We start from the raw sequence: 14,699 nt of genomic DNA, 5'->3' as shown, positions 1-14,699 counted from the left end.
CCGTCTACTATAGTAGCTTCTTTCTTTTAAGAGAAAACACTCCGGCCTTGCTTCATATATTTTATTAATTTGTGCTCCCTCCGTCCGAAAATACTTGTCATCAAAATGAATAAAAAGAGATGTATCTAGAATTAAAATATGTGTGGATACACCCTCTTTTATCCATTTTGATGACAAGTATTTCCGGACGGAGAGAGTAAATAGGTAATAAAATTGCTTCTTTCGTCTACTAGTGTATAGTGTGTCCGGTTTAGTCAAAGCACGACTTTAACCTGTCATCAGCCTATATATATACTGGACTGTTGTTGTCGTTGTTTATATATTCTACTCTTCTCAATCAACCAACTAATCAGTTAACTGATAGCGTAGGTACGACAAGATCCAAGCTCATTTGATTATGGGTGAAAGGTTGATGGATTCATATGCCTCGTCGGCACATATGTGTCACCCTACTTAAAAGCAATCTCATGTCATGTTCGATAAATAGTGCTTTTATTAACCTAACATGTAGCATCGAGCGGATATAAGCATATTGATCCCATGTCATTTGGAATTTTTGTCCTCTAACCTAAAAACTAAAGTACTATTTCGACCCCACTTAGTTGCAGTACGTATTATGATGCTGCCGTCAGCTTGTTCATTTTCCAAGGACGCTGAACATAAATTGAAATCTGAACTCAGGGACCAGATACACCTCCTCTGTAATCATGCGAGACACTCATCATAAGCATCTTTGAATTTTCAATGTGCTTCTTGAGATTGATAAATCACCTTGGCTGTTGATCAACAGTTTCACACTTTAATTTCCATTTTTTTTCCTTGAATGTTTTGGTGTGATTTACCCTTTTTTTAATCCATTAATCTTAAAATCTTTTTTGTTTGTTTCACATGATTTTCTACAGTTTAATTAGTGTAATACTACTGTTTTATAAGAAGACCGCCTGGAAACCAAGCAAATCAAACATGAATCCACCAAACGGTGAACCAGTTGAAAATCTTTCTTTGTTTTATTGGAAAGACTTGTACATGCTGTTTTCCCAAGAAACATACAAAATTGTTTTGCAAGCTATGTAAGAATAATAATTATAGGACATGAGGGAGAAATATGAAACTCATAATGATGAATTTGATCAAGAGAGGTGAAGCTCCATTAAAATCCAAATAAAGACAAAATACAAACAAAATTAAGGATGTGCCTTCGTAGATCATTGTGAACCATAATCACATTCAATATTCTGAAAAGTAATCATTGCTACCAGTTGTGCCTTTCCTATGTCATTTGGAATGTTTTTCCTCTAACATAAACTCTAAATGCAATTTCGACCCCACATAGTTGTAGTACGAATCATGACGTTGTAGTTGTCTGCTCCTTAATTTCCAAGGACACTGCACATAAATGGAAATCTGGACTCGTCGACCAGATGCACCTACTTTGTAATCATGCGAGAGACACGCAATATATTAAGTGGATTTGAATTTTAAGTGAGCTTCTTGAGATTCATAAGTTTCCTTGCTTGTTGCTCAATGTAAGACAATAAGTTTTGGGGAACCAGCACAACCCTCTAGGGGTGGCTTATCTCATTATATATAATGATTGTGTTACAATATGTACCATATACGTACATAGGTACAGAAGCTATACATAGTCTAACACCCTCCCTCAATCTTAGCCACTTTCTAAAGAACTGAGAAGGGTAAGATTGCGCCTACAAGCCTCAAACTGTGGCAGCGGTAAAGGCTTAGTGAAGATGTCTGCAAGTTGATCCTTAGATGAGATAAACTTGATCTGGAGTTGCTTCTGTGATACACGTTCCCGTACAAAGTGATAGTCAACTTCAATGTGTTTCATTCGGGCATGAAATACTAGATTTGCAGAAAGGTATGTAGCACCGATGTTATCACACCAAAGAATAGGAGGCTGTGGTTGAGACAAACCCAACTCCTGAAGAAAAGACTGCACCCAAATAATCTCTGCAGTAGCATTAGCCACAGCCTTGTACTCAGCTTCAGTACTGCTACGTGACACAGTAGCCTGTTTCCGAGCACTCCAGGCGATCAAATTAGAGCCAAAGAATACTGCATAACCCCCCGTGGATCGCCTGTCATCTGGGCTACCAGCCCAATCTGCATCAGAGAAGGCCGAAAGGACCCGAGAGGAAGTCGGCCGAATATGCATACCAAATGTCAGGGTGAACTGAACATAACGAAGAATGCGTTTAACAGCAGCCCAATGAGTATCTCTGGGAGCCTGAAGATACTGACAAACCCTGTTAACAGCATAAGAGATATCTGGTCTCGTGATCGTCAAGTACTGAAGTCCACCAACAATGCTCCTGTACTCTGTGGCTTCCGCAGGAGACAAAAGCTCACCATCAACAGCTATTATCTTGTCGGTAGACGACATGGGTGTGGTGGTCGGTTTGCACTTCAGCATGCCAGCTCTCTGTAACAACTCCAAGGAGTACTTCTTCTGCGTAAGGACAAGACCAGTAGCACGAGAAGTGACCTCAACTCCAAGAAAGTAGTGAAGCTTCCCAAGATCTTTGACCGCAAAATCAGCACCAAGAGAGCAGACAAGAGCATCAGCAGCATACTGAGAAGAGCTGACAAGGATAATATCATCGACATATACCAAAAGATACATAGTGACTTCTGGCTTCTGTAGAAGAAATAACGAAGTGTCAGCAGTAGACGGCACAAACCCATGAGCACGAAGGGCAGAGGCAAGGCATGCATGCCAGGCACGAGGAGCTTGCTTCAAACCATATAGTGCTTTGGAAAGACGACAGATATAGTCAGGACGATCAGGATCAGAGAAACCAGGCGGCTGTTTCATATAAACCTCTTCCTCCAAAAATCCATGTAGAAAAGCATTCTGCACATCAAGTTGACGAAGTGACCAACCACGAGAAACAGCAATGGAGAGAAGAAGCCGAATAGTGGTAGGCTTGACGACAGGACTGAAGGTGTCCTCATAGTCAAGACCATGACGCTGACGAAAACTGCGAGCAACAAGTCGCGCTTTGTAACGCTCAATAGATCCATCCGAATGCTTCTTCACTTTGAATACCCATTTTGAGTCAATAACATTTACCCGTGGTGGTGGAGGAACGAGAGTCCACGTCTTGTTACGAAGAAGAGCATGAAACTCCTGCTCCATAGCCTCTCGCCAATGTGGAATGCGCAGGGCAGCCAGATATGAGCGAGGCTCAGAAGATGGATCCGCAACAGCAGCAACCAAACAAGCAGCCAACCAAGCAACCGTACCATCCTTACGTTCCTTAGGTTTGAAAATGCCACTGCGACTGCGTGTATGTGGTCGGGACACAGGAACCACCGAGGTCGACGGAGCAGCCTGCAACGGGCTGGAGGACGGCGACGTTGACGAGTGAGCCGGTGACGAGGAGCCAGTCACGGTAGCCTCGGACTCGGTTGGCGAAGAAGGCCGACCCACCGGCGAAACCGGCAGAGCAGATGAAGCAGCTGGCGACTCCGGCATCACAGACCGGGCCGATGGCGAGCTCGGCATAGTGGGCCGTGGCGCGGCCGGTGTCGCGGGCCGATCCGCTGATGAAGGCGACGTGAGGACCCGAGCCGCGGGCGAAGACGGCGTGACGGGCCGAGCCGCAGGCGAAGACGGTGTGACGGGCCGAGTCGCGGGCGACTCGGCGGCCGCTGGCGAAACGGACCGAGCAGTGGAGATGCTCGGCGCGACGGGCTCGTCGGGTGACCATGCATGGGCACGCGAATCGATGCCATGCAACATAGGGCGATCGACGTGCCCACCAGAAGACGACGATGATGATGGTGAATCCTCCAACAGCTCCAAACGAGCTCCACGTCCGGTTCCTGCACCATGGTTAGGTAACAGCAAAGGAGAGTATGCAACATCATCAAATTGGTCAGAAGCAACAGAGGATGAATGCAGGGATGGTGGTTCGACAGTGGACACAGGAAGGTTGGCAAAGGGAAAAACATCCTCATCAAACACGACGTCCCGAGATATATAGACACGATTAGTGGGAACATGAAGACATTTGTAACCTTTATGAAGAGAGCTATAGCCAAGAAAAACACACTTCTTAGAACGAAACTCAAGCTTGCGCTTGTTATATGGACGAAGATGCGGCCAGCAAGCACACCCAAATACCTTGAGAAAGGTATAATCAGGTTGTTCATTAAGGAGAACCTCAATGAGAGTCTTCATGTTTAAAACACGAGTAGGAGTACGGTTGATGAGAAAGCATGCAGTTGTGAAAGCATCACTCCAAAACCGAAACGGAACAGATGCATGGGCCAAAAGAGTAAGACCAGCTTCAACAATATGACGATGCTTACGTTCGACTGAACCATTCTGCTAATGTGTATGTGGACATGCTAAACGATGAGCTATCCCAAGCGACTGAAAGAAAGAGTTGAGGTTGCGATACTCGCCCCCCCCCCCCAGTCTGACTGGACATGAACAATTTTGTGCTTGAGAAGACGTTCAACATGTTTTTGAAACTGAACAAAAATATCAAACACATCAGATTTGCGTTTAATAAGGTAAAGCCAGGTAAAGCGACTATAAGCATCAACGAAACTGATATAGTAATTATGACCACTGACAGAAGTCTGAGCAGGACCCCATACATCTGAAAACACAAGTCCTAAAGGATGTTTCACCTCACGACTGGACTCCGAAAAAGGAAGTTGATGACTCTTCCCCTGCTGACAAGCATCACACACTGCTACATCTTTATGACTAGACAAACTAGGAAGCTCATGACGACGCAAAATATGACGGACAATAGGTGTGGCCGGGTGACCAAGACGAGCATGCCACTGTGACGGAGAGACCCGAACTCCACTGAAAACATGAGCGACACCAGGATGCTCCAGACGGTAGAGGCCCTGGCACAACCGCCCACTAAGAAGAATGTCCCTCGTGCCCCGATCCTTAATAAAAAGATCAAAAGGGTGAAATTCACAAAGCACATTATTATCACGTGTGAGTTTAGGAACTGAAAGAAGATTACGGGTCACAGATGGAACTCGAAGAACATTGCGAAGCTGAAGACTCCTATTGGCATGTCTAGTGAGAAGAGATGCTTGACCAATATGAGAGATGTGCATACCTGCTCCATTGGCGGTGTGGATCTTGTCGGAGCCATGATAGGGTTCACGAGTGTGAAGCTTCCCCATCTCGCTGGTTAGATGCTCTGTCGCCCCAGAGTCCATGTACAAGTGTGGATCGATGGAGTAGGACTGAGTGTGTCCCTGTTGCTTCTGCGGCGCGGGACGATCAGCCATGGCGACCTGACGGGCATTGTTGCGTGTATCTTTGCCGTCATTGCCAAGACCAAGGAAGCTTCGTTGGAAGCGCTTATGACACTTGGAGGCCCAGTGCCCATCGCGGCCACAAAGCTGACACACACGTGGACCGCCAGCCCCCGGTAAGGTCGCAGTAGGTGGGGGGGCCGAGGCGGGCGACGGTGGCAGCCCCAAGGGAGACCGGGGTGATGAAGAAGAGCGGCCACCCTTGGTGGCGGCGTTGGCCGAGAGGGAGCCAGTGCCCCTGGTGCGGCGAGTCTCGACCCGTTGCTCAGTGAGAAGGAGCCGAGAGAAAACCTCGTGTGCCAGCATGGGTGTCGAGTTGCCCCGCTCGTTGATGATCTCGACTAAGGCATCATACTCCTCATCAAGACCATTGACAATAAACGAGTTGAACTCGGAGTCGGTGAGGGGCTGTCCAATGGAGGCCAATGTGTCGGCGAGGCCCTTGACCTTGTTGTAGAACTCAGTGGCAGTGGAGTCAAGCTTCTGACACTCTCCAAGCTGACGACGGAGTGCAGAGACACGAGCCTGGGACTGCGCTGCAAAGGTGCGCTCAAGGATGGTCCAGGCCTCATGAGACGTCTTCGCGAAGACAACAAGGCCGGCAACTGCCGGCGAGAGCGACCCCTGGATGGAGGAGAGGTTCGCCTGGTCCTGCCCCGTCCAGACGCGATGGGCCGGATTGTAGACCGGACCGTGCACGCTGTCTACCAGCGTGGGTGGGCAGGGAAGCGATCCGTCGATGTAGCCTAGCAGGTAGTGACTCCCCAAGAGCGGGAGAACCTGCGCACGCCAGAAGATGTAGTTGTCGGCGGAGAGCTTGATGGTGATGAGATGACCGAAGTGAAATGGCGGCGGCGAAGACAATCCCATCGAGGAGGCTGCCTGGGGTGCAAACACCATGGAGGCAGCCGGAGGCACCGAAGCCGATGCGGGAGGAGGCGGGACCGCAGCCAGGGCGGGCGCCGCAAAGGTCGCGGCCGGTGCGGACGCCGCAAGGCCCGCGGCCGGGGCGGACGCCGCCAACCCCGCCAGCGGGGCAGTGTGATCCGCTTGCGGCAGGAGCGGCGGGACGACGCCTGCGGAGTCCGCAGCGGACGGCGGCGCCGCGGTGTGGACCACGAGGTCACGCCCAAGCGAGGGCGCCGGCGGCATGGAGAAGACGGAGCCGATGCTCCTTGTCCCGATCGGAGCCGGAACAGAGACGGCATCGAGCGGGAGGTTGAGCAGAGCCGCAAGAGAGGCCGGGAGGAAGCCCGCAGCAGTGGAACCGGTGGTGGCGGCGCTCGACATGGCGGCGGCGCGATCGGTGGCGCGGCGGCGGCGGTGAAGGCGGCGGCGGCTGCGGCGGTGGTGCGGGTATTAGGGTTTAGAAGCGGAAGCGATCGTAACCTAGCGTGATACCATGTAAGACAATAAGTTTTGGGGAACCAGCACAACCCTCTAGGGGTGGCTTATCTCATTATATATAATGGTTGTGTTACAATATGTACCATATACGTACATAGGTACAGAAGCTATACATAGTCTAACACTCAACACTTTTTCTTCACTGTTTAAAGCCCATTATTTTTCATTGATGTTTTCGTGTTATTTAGTAACTTTTTCCTTATTTGTCGATTCATTAATTTTATGAGCTATTTTGTTGGCTTTTCATATGTTTTTGTACATTTACTTAGTGTTATACTGCAGTATAAGAAGTCTGCTTGGAAACCGAGCAAATCAAACACGTTCATATGCTCTTTTCCTAAGAAACATACAAAATCGGTTTGCAAATTATGTAAGAAGAAAAATGAGAGGGCATGGAGGGAACAATATGAAACTCATAATGATGAATTTGATCAAGAGAGATGTAGCTCCATGAAACTCCAAATGAAGACAAATTAGGAACAGAATTAAGGACGTATTTCTGCAACACAATGTACTTGGGGTAGATCATTGTGAACCATAATCACATTCCATATTCTAAATAATAATAATCGCTACCAGTTGTGTCTTTCCTTGTTTTGCCAAGTACTCCTAATTTGCCTAAACCTAGGCTAAAAAGTGAGCTAAAACGCAATCTGTGACAATCCTAACAATTAAGACATTACGTTTTTGCAACTGGGCTTGGGCAGTGCAGTGGAGACCCTGTGCGGGCAGGCCTACGGTGCACACAAGTACGACGTGCTCGTGATCTACCTGCAACACTCCATCATTCTCTTGTGCTTAACCAGCATACCACTTGATGTGATGTATGCCTTCTCGGAGCCACTCCTCTTGTTGATGGGGCAGTCACCGGAGATAGCCCGTGCCGCTTCGATCTTCTTGTACAGCCTGATTCCTCAGATCTTCGTGTATGCCGTCAACTTCCCGATTCAGAAGCTCTTGCAGGCACAGAGAATCGTCCTGCCGAGTGCTTACATATCGACGGCAACACTCGTTCTACATGTGCTGGTGAGCTGGGTGCTCATGTACAAGTTTGGCCTTGGGCTGCTCGGTGCCTCGTTGGTGCTGGGCGTGAGTTGGTGGATCATGGTTGCCGCGCAATTTGTGTACATCGTCGTCAGCCCAACATGCCGGAACACGTGGACCGGGTTCAGTTGGCAGGCCTTCTCCGGTTTGTCGAGTTTCTTCAAGCTCTCCGCCGCGTCTGTCATGATGTTGCGCCTTGAGACATGGTACTTTCAGGTGTTGGTGATCATTGCTCGATTGCTCCCCAACCCTGAGATTGCCCTGGATTCCCTCTCTATATGGTGAGTATCATTCGATATTAAAAAATGTCTTACCGTTGTTCCTAGTAATCAATCTTCATAGTTTGTGCTGATTAAACTATGATGTGTGTGTGTTTGGCCGGTGCAGTACGAAGATTTATGGTTGAGTGTTTATGATCTCAGTAGGGTTCAACGCAGCTGCAAGGTTCGCAAGTCTATATTGAAAGGCCTTGATAAATATTAGCATTTCTTATTAAAGCATATATAAACATTAGTAGGTAAGTCCTCACTAACTAATAGATACTTTTTCACTTCAGTGTAAGAGTGAGCAATGAGCTTGGCGCCGGCAACTCCAAGTCTGCATTTTTCTCTGTGTGGGTTGTGACCGGGATTTCTACAGCAATCTCTACTATCCTTGCTGTTGTGATCCTCTGCCTTCACAACCACATCAGCTACTTGTTCACAAATGGTGAAGCAGTTTCGGATGCTGTGGCGGATCTCTGCTCATTTCTCGCCATCACATTACTAGGAAAAGGCCTACTAGTGGCGCACCGGTTTTGCCTACTAATGGCGCACTATCGGTGCGCCATTACTAGCACGCCATTAGAATTTTTTACTAATGGCGCACCACTGGTGCGCCATTAGTATCTGGTATACTAATGGCGCACCTGCCAGTGCGCCATTAGTATGTAACACCATGCGCCATTAGTATGCCTCCCGGGGGGCCATATGTAACCATATGCTTTGTCACACTAATGGAGCACTCTGCCATGATGCGCCATTAGTATCCTTTGGCATACTAATAGCGCACTCTGCCTTGATGCGCCATTAGTATGACTATTTGGTTTTTTTTTTGCTTTTCTGATTTTTGCACAGGTTACAAAATATATTATTCGACAGAATATAGATAGCAGCACACAGCAACATCAGATTCATCGAATACAATAGAAGATTAGTCTCCGAATACAATTCATCATATTAGTCTCCGAATTCAAAAGACCGAACAAAGATAAAACATTACAAGTCTCAAGACCGCGAGTATCGAGTTTGTCTTCACATTACAAGTCGATATCGATCATCTAAACTACCATCACATAAAAGAGAGTTGTGGTCATCACGATGAGCATCATCGCGATCAAACTGGTCCTCATCCGGTTCCTCCAACGCTCCCTCCTCTCTCCCGCTAGATAGCGGGCATATCTAGATTCGGCCTCCGCCCTAGTGGTGTACCCTTTGTAACTGTTACCGCTGAAACGGTGAACCTATCTCCGACACTCCTCCCAGTCGTCGTAGACTCCGGGAACCTTACCCTTGTACACGACATACGACGGCATCTCTATGCACAAGCCAAACAACAGATAATACATAAGCAATATGTAAGTATGCAACAAAAGGATCGAAAGAGAAAAGCAAGACATTAATAGCACGATTCATGGTCCTACTAATAAATAGCATCGATTACATCTAAGTTGAACGACTGTCCAAACCAAAGAGACATACGAATTCATTAGAGTTTAATTACAACATGAGCTAATCAATGTTTCAGAACTACACATCACTACTTTCGACTCGACTCATCGGACAGGAGCGTGGATGAAGCCGCCGTCTGTCGTGATGGTCATGAAATCGCGATCGTTGTCACCCTGCATTTGTAGCGTTTCATCTATCTCACTGTTGGACGGTTGATATCTGACGAAGAACTGCCCCGAGGTATGAAGGACATCTTGATGGATGATGTCCGCAAACTCCTACTGGATGCGAAAGAATTCTTGTCTGAGGTCCGCCTCCTGGTCTGCCGACAAGCTCGCGGCCCAATCTTTGAGATTATCTGGTAGCAGAAGTTGATGATGGTCCCTTACGATCGCCCGCATGTGATGGAGGGCGTAGTAGGCATCCTTGTGACCGCCAGGCGGCTGCTTGACACAACAGCACTTCGTATTGTGTGAGAACATGTGCTTGCCGTACTTACGAACTGCCCTGGTGAAGGTGCCTCCAGATTTGGCGTAGCCGGGGAGAACATCATCAAGAACTTTCTTGACATTTGTGTAGTCTATCTTGGAGTTACGGTTCGGGTCGAAATACGTGGCCATAGAATATTTCGGGCTTAAGAGGATGAGTGTGCAATGTGTGTCACTGCACAGAACACGGAATGTTAGGAAAAAAAAGAACGATCAAAATCTAAGAAATCATATGTTACGGGGCGGTTAAGGGATGACTTACTCGGAAAAGTAAGCCACAAGGAAGTTATCCTTATCTGGGTTTGCCAGAATGACGCCTTCGAGGTGTGAACTCGCAACTTGGCGGTCCCCAGCGTTGTTCAAGTGCTTGGCACGCATGTAGAAGGGGTCGACTATCACGATGTCCGGGGTCTTGTCTCTAATGATCCACATCTCCATACTCAGCGAAAACAGCCGAACGAAGGTGTAGTGCAGCAGATGAAGGTTAAACATAGCAAAGTTGTCATCAAACCGCAGGACGATCGTACCCCCGATGTCGCCATCCACAAAGCCCTTGCCCTCTGGCACCTTGGCCATAAAAACCGGGTATGCCACATCATTCTCTCTCAGACGCCGCTTCTCCAAAGAAAGAACACTGTCGTGCAGACTCCGCATAGCACCGGTTGCAGCATTCAGCATATTTGGCGGTAGCATCGCCCTACCCGCCACATGCACCCTCCTCGAGATATCCTTTGGTGAAGGTGGCCCATCCTGAGCACGGATCGAACTCGGTGCCAGCTGGCTCGCACCGGCGCCCTTGTTAGTCTGTCGTTTCCGTCCCTTCTTCTTGATCTCATGTAATGGGATCGAGTTCTGCTCACAGACCGCTTTCTTGAGCGTGTTGGGGCTGATAATATTTCGCACCTCAGCTATCTGAGGCTCGGTGAAGGCGGGAGCTGGAGGCGTCTCCTGAGAACTGAACGGCAGACGACGCCTATTGCAATTGGATTTCTCCGCCGTACCAGCTAGATTGCGGTCGTCTTGGTTGGGTTCTTGAGAAAGAGGCCCGCAGAACTCGTTAGTGTACCCATGTTCGGCAAAGTACATATCGACTTTGGTAAATGTACCGTCGTCGTTGTCGTCGTCGTCCGGATCCTGTGCCATAGGGTTGTCCGGATCCTGTGCCATAGGGATATCCGACATAGGGATGTCCGGCAAGTCTGGTAGCATTGCGGCGTTCTTGCCATGGCTTGGCGCCGGCACGACTGGCGGTCTTGTCTGTGGGGTGGTGTCCCCCGCCCCCAAACGAATCTGGCTCTTCGGCCAAAGCAGCGGCCAGTTTACGCAGGCGCTGAGGGTCATCTCATCTTCTTCGTCGGCCCCAGCGGGTCGAACCGGAGGTAACAACTCGTCGTAGCCTGGCAGCACCCGAACCACTTCAACCCTATACACTGTGAGTGGCATCGGATTACTGTGGAACATGCGGTTGCCCGGTTGAACGATTCTGCCCTTGGCGACATCGACCAACTCGGCGCCCACGAAGTGCAGAAGAGTGCAAGGAACATCGGCGGTGCCCTGCGAAAACATGTATAGGGCGTCAGGGATGCCCAGTCAAAGGCAAGGAGATGAAGTCATCGACCGAGAGGCTTAGTTACCGTGATGCCGTCGAGCTCGGCTAATGTCGAGGCACAGCCAACGGCGGGCATGCAACTGACGGTGGGGGAGCTTGCTGGCGACGTGCCGGCCAGCGTACACCCGGGTGCATTAAGCTCCAATGCCCGTGCCGGTGCCGGAGACATGAATACCGCCTCCGCCGGAGACACCAATGGCGCCGCCTGTGCGTTGTGCGAGTTGCTGGACGTGAAGCTGGGAACCGGGGGAGGCCCCTGTTGGCCGCTCGCAATCCACGTCGTCAGCCCATGAATCAACGTAGGCACCATGGCGTTGAGCTTCGTTCCCAGTTGTTGTTCCACTTGCTCTTGGACAAGCTCCGGAATCCGCGCCACTTGTGCCTTGAGTGCTTCAACCTCGCGCGTCTGGCTTTCTGAGCTGGCCTTTTTCTCCTTCCGCACACCAGCGGTATAGTATGACCCCCATTTTATGGACAAGCCTTTGCCGGCCACACGACCAGCTGACGTCGGCTTAGTGAGCTTATCCTTGCTTTTCATTATGTTCAACACCCTATTTAAAGGGCTGTCGAAAGGGGAGCTCTGAGACGACCCCGCGCTACTGCTTTCAGTTTCCTGCGAAAGGAACGTGAACCATTTAGAAATATTGGGGATTATTTAGAGTGCAACCATATGGAGCTAATTATGCGGGGGTGTATTCCTTACCAGAACAAGCTCAAGCGCCCTGGTCTTCGGATCCGTGGTAAGCTCCTTTGTTATCGGGTCCTCCTTGTACTAGGCCCTGACATAGTTCCTGGTCTGCTTGTTACCGCTATATTTCTCGAAGCGGGGCGGTAGGCCTTGCTCGGCACGCTCCGCGTTCTCCTTGTCCCATATACGCTCCGCCACTCTTTAACCGCCGGGACTGAGTTTGTGTTCCCCTAAGTTCAACTCCCGCATTTCTTTCCCCCACTGACTTGATTCGGTGGTTGCACTGCTCTCGCACTTTATCTTGAACTCCTTGTAGTCATCTTCGCTCATCAAAGGATATTTCGCCTTGATCTTCTCATAACTATCACCTTTATCAATCATTCTCTTCACCGCACTTCTCCAAGTAGACAGGGCCGTGCTCATCTTTGTGAGGGCGGCACTATTCACTTTATTCCCTGAGAGGCGTGTGTTTTAAAATTCGGCGGGGAACTTGTATCATTCGTGCAGCTTCGTGAAGAGGAGGCTGCGCAAATTCCCTTGGTCCTTATGCCTAAGGTTCTCGGTGTTGATCGAGACGGTGCTCCGGAGAATGCACCCGAGCTGAACCGAGTACCCCTTGACTATATGTTTGGGCTCCGTTGGATTCCCGTCGGAGTCCACTTGAGTGAATTCCTCCTTGAGGGTGCGGAGCGCATTCGGGCGCCGGTCCTTCCTTTGCTTCTTTGGTTGGCTGCCATCTGTGTGTGAGCCGCCATCATCAGTGGTGGCATCCTCGGTGGCACCATCAGTGGTGTCATCCCCGACGCCACTAGGGGTTGTGTAATCAGGATCGGTGTCTTCCGCGGCATCCTCATAGCAGTGAGGTTGTTCCTCCATCTCCTGGGACAGCTCCCAAAATTGCTTGCCGCCCGAACCACCAGCGTCATCGTTGTGGGCCATGTTTCACTCTTAGTGGGGAAAAAAGTTTGGTCAAAAAGTTGGTTATTGTCAAGGAACAAGATCATGGTCTCATCATTTAGGGTTTGTCGACACCGAGGCACCCTAAAAGCCTAAGCTTTCATCATTTAGGGTTTGTCGACGCCGAGGCACCCTAAAAGCCTAAGCCGAGGCACCCGAAGTTGGGCCTAATCACTTGGCACTAATCACTTGGCTCTATTGCCACCTATGGTTTAATGCAGCAATAATGGCGGGGCATTTGATCCTACTTAAGTAAGTACTAAGATACCCCGGTCCATGCATTAGTCGCAAGTACCCCATATGTCCTATTTTTAGCAAAGTCATGCTAAAATTTCAGCATGACCTTTGCTGAAAATAGGACATATGGAGTACCCGAATTTACCGGAACGAGAGTTAATCAACATTCCGGCAAACTCAAGGGCCTCTCGGCGTACCTGCAAATTCATCACGACACGATGGTCGGAGACAAAACCCAGCAAACTAGCAAGATGATCATCATCTTTGCAAGATAGTAGCTCATGTTTTTGACAGTAGCCTCTGAAGAAAACAGCATTGCAACATTCAAGTTCACAGGATAAAAAAATCATCCACATTCACCAACCCACATGATGTTAAAACCCACATGAGCTGTAAACAGACTTAAAAAACCCACATGATGTTATAACTGTATACACTGAACATGATGATACCAAATGGGAAGGAAAATTGTATCACTCTAGATTAGGTGAAGCCACTATCTAACAAAAGCAGAATGTTAACAAAATTACACCATGATGATACCAAATTCTTGTAGCAGTACAATGAGTTCACAGGATAAAAAAATCATCCACATTCACCAACCCAAACTGGTGGAGATACAGCAAACCAGAACCTCCCAGGTTTCTGCCATTTTATTTTTCCCACCGTATATGTTTTTTGATTCATGTCATGGTATTTGCTGTCAAACCAAGTATTTTCTTTCTACATAATCTGGGAAGTTTCCTTCTTACTGTCTCACTATCTTACTGTCTCACTACAAAAAACTAGTATGCTTAGTTGAGAATAGTATGCTTAGTTGCATTATGACAGACAAAAACTACAAACATTTGGAAAACCCTAGCTACTTAATTTTTGACCAAACTTTTCGTTGTCCAAATTTTTCCAACCCCCAACCCTAGAACACACAGAAGGAAATAAAGAGGGGGAAGAGGGGGAAGCGGCTCGGGTGCTCACTTGGGAGGTCGAGATCGACTCGGGGCAGCCGGAGCTAGTCGAGGCGGCGCGAATTCGGCGTCGAGCGGTGGCGCTCCTCCTGGGCAGGCCGCACGGTCGAGGGCGTCGAGCGGTGGCGGTCCTCCTGGGCGTCCGAGCTCGTCCAGGTCCTCGTAGTCGAAGAGGAACACGGCGGCGGTCCTCCTGGGCAGGCCGCGCGGTGTTGGACGGCGAGCACATCGAGCGCGCAGGCGGGGCCGCGGGGGGAGGGGGCGCTTGGGCGGGAG

At 49.1% G+C, this 14,699-nt stretch overlaps 1 pseudogene; it reads left to right on the top strand.

Moving 5' to 3' along the window:
- The window catches only part of LOC119280193, a 65,623-nt pseudogene that overhangs the window by 35,865 nt on the left and 15,059 nt on the right, over window positions 1-14,699 (top strand).

Source organism: Triticum dicoccoides, chromosome 3B (assembly GCF_002162155.2).
Source record: "Triticum dicoccoides isolate Atlit2015 ecotype Zavitan chromosome 3B, WEW_v2.0, whole genome shotgun sequence".
In the NCBI taxonomy this organism is placed as follows: domain Eukaryota; kingdom Viridiplantae; phylum Streptophyta; class Magnoliopsida; order Poales; family Poaceae; genus Triticum; species Triticum dicoccoides.
This window is presented reverse-complemented; position numbering and strand designations above follow the sequence as displayed.